Source organism: Heteronotia binoei, chromosome 15 (assembly GCF_032191835.1).
Source record: "Heteronotia binoei isolate CCM8104 ecotype False Entrance Well chromosome 15, APGP_CSIRO_Hbin_v1, whole genome shotgun sequence".
Classification (NCBI taxonomy): domain Eukaryota; kingdom Metazoa; phylum Chordata; class Lepidosauria; order Squamata; family Gekkonidae; genus Heteronotia; species Heteronotia binoei.
The window spans coordinates 17156046-17164980 of NC_083237.1; the positions used below are offsets into that span (position 1 = coordinate 17156046).

Genomic DNA, 8935 nt, shown 5'->3' on the forward strand with positions numbered 1-8935 from the left:
TCTTCTTCTTCATCATCATATTCTTCTATCTGACAGGTAAAGATCACATGACTGGACAAATTGCATCAGCCTGCAGGTGGTGCTTCAGTGACTCAGCATGTCTGTACTGATTGCGCAAAAGGACACATAACTCTGTATATAAGTCTGTCCTATACTTGCCAGTGTGTGCCATTGTGGTATCTGGTGTCTGGCGAAGCAGTTTGTCAGTAAGAACTATGACTGACTATAAGGATTATGTATATATATTGTAAATCAAAATTGTAAATAGAATCATCCTCTGCTGGTGTGTGCATACACTACTTTGAAGCTGCAACATCTACCCTGCTATAAAACTTCCGTCAGTGTGGTCCCTTTAAATGTGATGGCCAGAACTATGCTTGTCACAACATTGCTCCTGGCTCCACCCCAATGTCTCCTGGCTCCATCCCCAAAGTCCTCAGATATTTCTTGAATTGGACTTCACAACCCTAGAACTGCAGCATTCTGCACAAACCGAAGTTTCTGAGGGAAGTCCTGTAGAAAGTTCATTAAAGAAGAATCCTCTCTACATTACTGTGGCTTCTGGATTCTGATGTTAACAGGCTTCATTTGGGGCAGGAGCTCAGAGGAGCAAATCTCTGGAACCTCAACATTTTATTGCCCTCTTTCTTTCTGCCCCACCCCCACCCCCACAAATACTTATCCTACACAATACTTGCTTCTGGGCTCCATTATTCAACTCCCCTGTGAGAATTTTGCTGAACTCTACGATCTGACAAACTTTCTAATATCCCCGACCCAAAAAAAAAAAATGGGAAAAGAACCAAAACATATCAAGCAGACAGATGGAAATCTTTTTCCTGCCACTGTGGCCACAGAGGAGAAAGTCATTTGAAATGTATGATGGGAGTAAGTTTTATTATGACATTTCTAATTCCAGAAGCATTTTAAGGTAGATGCTGAGCTGATATAACTGAGTACACCTTCCGGTGATGTCACGGGTGTGTGGCATATGCAAGCCAGATATGCAAGTGAGCTGTGCTAATGAACTCCAGCACCTCTTTTTCTACGAAATGATCCCTGGATGTTAATACAGGCAGGAGGAAAGGGTCCTTGTAAAGCTTTTCCAAACTGGACGACAGCCTTTCTTCTGCCTCTTTCTGCCAAACTCGGCATCCACTTCTGGAAACCCTGGCTGGAGGGGGGGAAATGGAGGGAGTAGGGTTGCTTGCCAACCTCCAGCTTTGAACACAAGGCACAGAAAGCAGTCACAAAAAGGTCAAAATACAAGATACCTGTAACAAAATTACTAAATATGTATAATAATAGCTTATAATCAGGGCTTTTTTTGTAGCAGGAACTCCTTTGCATATTACGCTACATGAGGATGAATATGTGAGATGTCCTCTTTTCTGCACTCCATTGTATCAATACAGATTTGGACTGCACATGGTTATCATTTGAGTTTTAAAAGAACGCACAGTGTTCCAGCATCTCTCTTTTCCTCCCGTATAATAATCCAAAATGCAGTTCAACAAACAGCAGAACTTTTACTTCTCCAGCAGGGGGCAGCAAATGAATGCAAAATACAAATGTCTTGCCACCACCCCATACACAGCTTGCATTGATACCTTTCTTCCCTATGGGGACACAATTCTGAAGGAAAGAATAAAGAATAAAGTTCGGAATAACTCCTGAAGGAATTCTGGATGAATTAAGGAAGTACAGCTACATGGGTTACTCTTCTAAAAATTACTTTAGTGAGGAGAAATCACAGCTCCTCAAACACTCTCAGAGCAAAATATCTGTGGCCTATAGCAGGGGTGGCCAACAGTAGCGCTTAGGCTTCCCAACCTTCCCGCCCTGGCGGGGGACCCCAGGATTTACAGCCTCTTACCCCGCTCTCCAAAAAAACAGAAGTGGGGGGAACGGCGCCAAGGAGCGTGGCGAGCTGCCCCATCTCGGAGGAGCAGCTAAGGTGAACCGGAGAAGAGGCTGCATCAGCGCAGCGGCGTCGCCCGCTCCGCTCTGCCTCTGAGGTGAAATCAGAGAAGGGGAGGGTGGAGGCAGCCCAGGAGCATTGCGAGCCGCGAGTCTGGGTCCTTCTAGGACCCAGATTCACGGCTCGCCATGCTCCTGGCCTGCCTCCACCCTCCCCTTCTCTGATTTCACCTCAGAGGCGGTGCGGAGTGGACAACGCCGCTACCGACTCTTCTCCGCTTCACCTAGCTCCACCCCCAAAGTCCCCAGAGATTTGTTGATTTGGATTTGGCAACACTAGTAGCGCTCCAGATTTTTCTTGCCTACAACTCCCATCAGTCCCAACCAGCATGGCTGATGGCTGGGGCTGATGGGAGTTGTAGGCAAAAAACATCCGGAGAGCTACCGTTGGCCACCCCTGGCCTATAGAATATTTCTGCATATAAGGGTTGCCTCAGTGCTTAGTTCTCATGGCCCTTTCTGACACGCCCAGGGAAATGCTGATTGCCACTTTGGGGTGGGTCAGAAAGCAATTTTTCTCCAGGCCAGTAGGCCCGGGATCCTGGAGGGTTTTTTTGGTTTTGTTTTTTGGTGTTAGACAAGATGACCCTGGAAGTCCCTCCCACCTCTATGATTCTATGATTTTAAAAAGGAAATCTCACTGATATGTGAAATGTCACAATCATTTAATCGCATCAGGATTCCACCTCATTATCCCCTTATTCTTCAATATATACGGACACCGATGTAGTCTTGTCGAAGCTCCCTTTTCCTCCAGCTAATACTCATTTTTGTTTAAGCCTACCTCTTCGCAGTGCTCTGGCCACTGCCGCATGGACATCCTTGTTCCTCAGGGTATATATGATAGGGTTGAGGAAAGGGGTGAACACCACATAAAATACGGCAATTTTCTTGTCACGGTCTGAAGAAGTCTCTGATTGGGGAATCACATACATAACATAGAGTGTTCCATAGAACAAAGTGACTACTATGAGGTGGGAACCGCATGTGGAGAAGGCTTTTTGCCATCCAGTGGCTGAGCGTATTTGTAACACTGAATAAAGAATAAACCCATAGGAGGTCAGAACAATACAAACTAGCACCAGAAGGCCTAATCCTATAGTTCCAGCAACAATGGCGTGACTGATGTGGGTGTCATCACAGGCGAGTTTCAAGACTAAGGGCAACTCACACATGAAGTGATCCATTTGGTTGGGACCACAATAGAAGTGACAAAAGGTGCACCCCACATGTATTGAGGAACAAAAGAAGCCTCCTACCCAGCAACCAGATGCAAATTTCATCTGGCGCCACCTGTCCATGGCAACAGGATACAGCAGAGGCCGGCAAATGGCCAGGAAACGGTCATAGGCCATGATGCCCAACAGAAAGCATTCAGTACCACCGACAAATAAGGCGACAAATATCTGGGCTGCACAGCGGTTGTAGGAGATGACGCCATTCCCAGCCAGGAGGTGAGCCATCATCTGAGGCTCTGTGCTGGTGACGTAGCAGATTTCTAGGCCTGAGAGGTGTGTGAGGAAGTAGTACATGGGGGTTTGGAGGTGGGAGTCAAAGTGTACCAGCAAGATGACCATTAGTTTCACCAGGATGGTAAGTGTTTAGGCAAAAAGGATCGCTACAAAGAGTAGAAGCTGAGTCTTTCGTTGATTGGAGAATCCCACTAAGATAAATTCTGTGATTGAGGTGAGGTTCTCAGCATCCATTGTGGCCTCCTGCCTTCAGAAATAAGGGCAGCAGAGAGAGAAAACCCCATTTCTTGAGAATAGGTCAGTTCTGGTTTTCAGACAGAATCATCCCCACCAAACTCCAGCAAGCACAAAAGAACCTGAACAAAATCAGCATCGTTAGATTAATTCCCAAAGTAGTAAATCTCTCTACGTGAATGTCCATGACTCTGACTGGCAGCGTGGGATAGTAGCTTGAGTGTTAGGCTGGGATCTTTGAGACCCAGGGGCAGCTCTCCTCTCTGCCATGGAAACTTGCTAGATGAACTTGTACTAGTCATGCCCCCTCAGTCTAAATTACTTCACAGAGTCAGTCAAGATTTATTGTGGCATTGAGCCATTTACAGAAATGTAAAATATTGGGAGCATATTAAGTACTATACATCTGTATCTATCTATCTATCTATCTATCTATCTATCTATCTATCTATCTATCTATCTATCTATCTATCTATCTATCTATTTTCCATCGACAAAGATGGTGAGGGGCGTGGAGACTAAGTCCTGTGAGGAAAGATTGACGGAGCTGGCCACGTTTAGCCTGGAGAGGAGGCTGCTGAGAGGTGATATGCTCACCATCTTCAAGTATTTGAAGGGCTGTCATATAGAGGATGGTGTGGAATTCTTTTCTGTGGCCCCAGAAGGTAGGACCAAAACCAATGGGTTGAAATTAAATCAAAACAGTTTCCAGCTCAACATTAGGAAGAACTTCCTGGTCGTTAGAGCCATTCCTCAGTGGAACAGGCTTCCTCGGGAGGTGGTGGGCTCTCCTTCCTTGGAGGTTTTTAAACTGAGGCTAGATGGCCATCTAACAGCAATGAGGATCCTGTGAATTTAGGGGGAGGTGTTTCTGAGTTTCCTTCATTATGCAGGGGGTTGGACTAGATGACCTTGGAGGTCCCTTCAGAGTCTAGATCTATCTATCTATCTATCTATCTATCTATCTATCTATCTATCTATCTATCTATCTATCTATCTATCTATCTATCTGTCTGTCTGTCTGTCTGTCTGTCTGTCTGTCTGTCTGTCTGTCTGTCTGTCTGTCTGTCTGTCTGTGTGTCTATACACAAACACACACACACACGCACACACAAACATACATACATACATGGGTCTCTTTTAAGGCTATCAATTACATTAAAACTATATTAAAAATCCAATTGAATAGGAGAGAAAAGTTAAAAGAATAACCTTAGTTATTATTACAGAATTAACCGACTTTTCATGATGCTGTAACAGGCTACCCAGAATTTTGCCACAGATCCAGTAGTAGACCAGTTTTCATCAGCCAATCATCGATCACAGCATTTCGAATCTAACCTACCTACCATATCTCCTACAAGGGGTGTTATATATTTATCTCACAATATTTTATATCAGTTAGAACCAGGGTGGTGAGAACCAGAGAGGATTGTGAGGAACTCCAAAGGGATCTGTTGAGGCTGGGTGAGTGGGCGTCAACGTGGCAGATGCGGTTGAATGTGGCCAAGTGCAAAGTAATGCACATTGGGGCCAAGAATCCCAGCTACAAATACAAGTTCATGGTGTGTGAACTGGAAGAGACTGACCAAGAGAGAGATCTTGGGGTCATGGTAGATAACTCACTGAAAATGTCAAGACAGTGTGCGTTTGCAATAAAAAAGGCCAACGCCATGCTGGGAATTAATAGGAAGGGAATTGGAAACAAATCAGCCAGTATCATAATGCCCCTGTATAAATCGATGGTGCTGTCTCATTTGGAGTACTGTGTGCAATTCTGGTTGCCGCACCTCAAAAAGGGTATTATAGCATTGGAGAAAGTCCAGAAAAGGGCAACTAGAATGATTAAAGGGCAGCAACACTTTCCCTATGAAGAAAGGTTGAAACGCTTGGGACTCTTTAGCTTGGAGAAATGTCGACTGCAGGGTGACATGATAGAGGTTTACAAGATAATGCATGGGATGGAGAAAGTAGAGAAAGAAGTACTTTTCTCCCTTTCTCACAATACAAGAACTCGTGGACATTTGATGAAATTGCTGAGCAGACAGGTTAAAACGGATAAAAGGAAGTACTTCTTCACCCAAAGGGTGATTAACATGTGGAATTCACTGCCACAGGAGGTGGCGGCGTCCACAACCATAGCCACCTTCAAGAGTGGTTTAGATAAAAATATGGAGCAGAGGTCCATCAGTGGCTATTAGCCACAGTGTGTGTGTGTGTATACATATAATTTTTTTTGGCCACTGTGTGACACAGAGTGTTGGACTGGATGGGCCATTGGCCTGATCTAACATGGCTTCTCTTATGTTCTTACTGAAACCTATGTGCAATGGTTTCTAGTTCCCCAGAGTTACCCTGACACCTCACCGGGTCTTTCAATGCTGAGCAGAAGAGCAATGAAAGGCAGCCTTCAGTCCCCGTAAGTGAAGTGAATAAATACATTTATCAAATGCTATGGTAAATTACCTTCACTATGGCTGACTTTCCAAATAGATCAAGAAACCATGGTTTCCTTCAGCTCTGTTGCTCCCAAGGCCTCCCATCCTTTCTAAACCACATCTCTGTCTTCTGGCGTGTGTGACAATATTAGGAAGCAAAGAGAGGAGAAAGGCAGAGGAATTGCCTTCACCATATCCACCAAAACCTTTTTTAGTTTCTTAGGTGCTAGTGCCCTGATGTGGATAGCCCAGACCAGCTTGAACTCATCAGATCTCAAAAGCTGAGGGGCCAGCCTTGATTAGTATATTGGTGGGAGACCACAAAGAAAGCCTTGAGTCACCACAGAGAGAAGTCAAGGGCAAACTGCCTCTAAATGTCTCTTGCTTTGAAAACCCTGCAACAAAGGTGGCCAAACTATGGCTCTTTCACACATATTGTGCGGCTCAAGGAGGAACTTTATTTAGGCTTACTCTGAAGTAAGCATGCTTAGTATTGGGACCTCAGTCAGCTTCTGAGTGCTGACCCATAGATAGGCAACTGTTTCAGCCTTGTTTGAAATGGGGAAGGAGGGGGGAAATAGGCAGGCTTGCAAGCTCTTCTCCTCCATCACAGAGGTTGGCCAGAGACCTAAAGCAGGGACAGAGAACGCAAGAGCTCAGGGAACCACTACAAGGAGGGATGAGATTAAACAGGGAGGTGCAGGGTTCCCCCTTAGTTTCATAGTTCTAGTAGGAGTTGTGTTTGCTAGCCTTGGTATCAAGACAAAGAGAGATGCATAATGATGCAAACAGTGGTGTGATTTATACGAACAAAATAGGAGTCGATTGCACCTTTAAGACCAACGTAGTTTTATTCAGAACGTAAGCTTTCGTGTGCTCTCTAAGCACAATTTATTGGATGAGGAATATGGTGAGTGTCTGTTTCCTTCTTTCTCTGCTGCCAAAAAATAATCCCCTAACTTTTCCCTGTGTTGGTTTTATGGGGACTGTTATTCCCAGCATTTGTTTTTTTTAAAGTTTCCTTCTAGCATGGTCATGTTGTAAAGTGCATATATACATTTTTGTGCAAAGAAAGTATCAAGAGTTCTAATAAAGAGGTGTGTAATATTTGTTCAAGTCTTGCGGCTCTCAGACATCTGATGTTTATTCTATGTGACTCTTACGTTAAGCAAGCTTGGCCACCCCTGTCCTACAGGGTCACCACGAGACAGCTACAAGGTCCTACTGTACTCAGACTTGGATATTCTACTGCAGAGCAATACAACTGGCCTCTGGACCCGCCTTAACCAGGGTTTACTTAGTTCATCTGTAATGCTGTCATCAGATTAACATACACCACAACTTCAAAAATCGCTCCAGAGCATCCATTCACATTCACACAGATAGCATGGTGTGAACACTCCTGACTTCCCCCATCCCATGCAAATCAATATCCCATGGGTTGAGTATAATCTTACCTTTGTGCTCTTCCCAGGTGTTCTCTGCTTTCAGTAATATGCTACGACTGTCGGATGGGGTCAAGAAAGCTTTTTGATGCAAGATGTCTTAAGGTCGGGAGAAGGATCACTGATCACCCTCAGTAATTTCCAAACTCAGAGGCACAAATGTAAGAATTAGCCATATCCCGAATCAGGTACCTTTCACCTTCCACAATTTTGAATGACAGCAGAACTCAAGCTGGAACTCAAGCTCAACCCAGTACTTACTTCCTGACGTCCCTCAAGTGGGGATGCCACGGACTGAATTCATGATGTTCTCAATGCAAAACTGATACTCTACTTCTGAGGCATCTCTTTAGCTGCAATCACCAGACAATACCTATGCTGTCTATCCTACGAGGTCTAAGGAGGTTGTTGCTGCTTGGAAAGACCTGTCTGTGGCAGCCTAAATATTAAGAGGTTGATTCCTCTGCTATAACAGCATTTCCTAGTTTTAAGACACCGAGGATGACCTGAAGACCCTCTGGAATTAAATACACACCCCAAAATTGATAGAAACTCTCTGACTTATTGATCTAGAGCGTGCTGCTTTCTTTCCCATGATTGGCGATCAGAGTCACTGCAAGGAGAGAGGGAAGCCACGAGGGCCTTTACCAAGGAGAACTTGACCTCTAGGGCTCAAAAAGCTAGAAACCTAACCCGGACTCTAACCTAATCCTAACCCTACAGCAGACCAACAAAGCTATCCTTAAAACGGAGAGAAGAGCTGCTTTAGACTGAATCAGGAAAGTATTTTCCAGTTTGACGGGCACCAGCCTCGCAGTAATTTAAGTGCATGACTGTTCTTATATTAAACATGCCCAGTGACCTTTGAGATATGTACAAAGCACATACATTGAATTCTAGCTTGCTTGCTACTTTAGTGTCTGTTTCTGCCAAATATGTTTCAAGCCTTCAGAGATGAGGGCCGGCACAGCCCGGCTATCTGCTAAGCTAACCACTCTCCACATTGGAAGACCAACAGCATGGTGAGTGGGTTTTTTTCACCATCTGATCACAAAAGGTTTGAAGATTCTAGAAGATAATAAAGACTTCAGCTGTATTCCACAGGGACTGCTGTGCTCTCTTTGGATCTATTAAAAATTGTTGTTTGCTTCCTTCATGTCTTTGCATCTGAGGCATGTCATGGAAGGAAAACAAGAAAGGGATGGACACGGCTGATGAAATCCTGCAAAGTGACAGCAGTCTAACTTTGATTAGGGTGACTTGGCATAGGGTTGTGATGAAAATGGCACACAAGTTTGCTTTTCAGGTTATAAAACGATTTGCTTTTGGGGTCTTGAAATACATAAAGGTGGAGAAAGGCAGTCCC

General features: G+C 44.5%; 1 pseudogene; it reads right to left on the bottom strand.

Annotated features, from left to right (window-relative positions):
• Nucleotides 1-2744: 2744 nt before the first annotated feature.
• On the bottom strand, nucleotides 2745-3686 carry LOC132583211 (putative olfactory receptor 2B8; annotated as a pseudogene).
• Between the last annotated feature and the right edge of the window lie 5249 nt (nucleotides 3687-8935).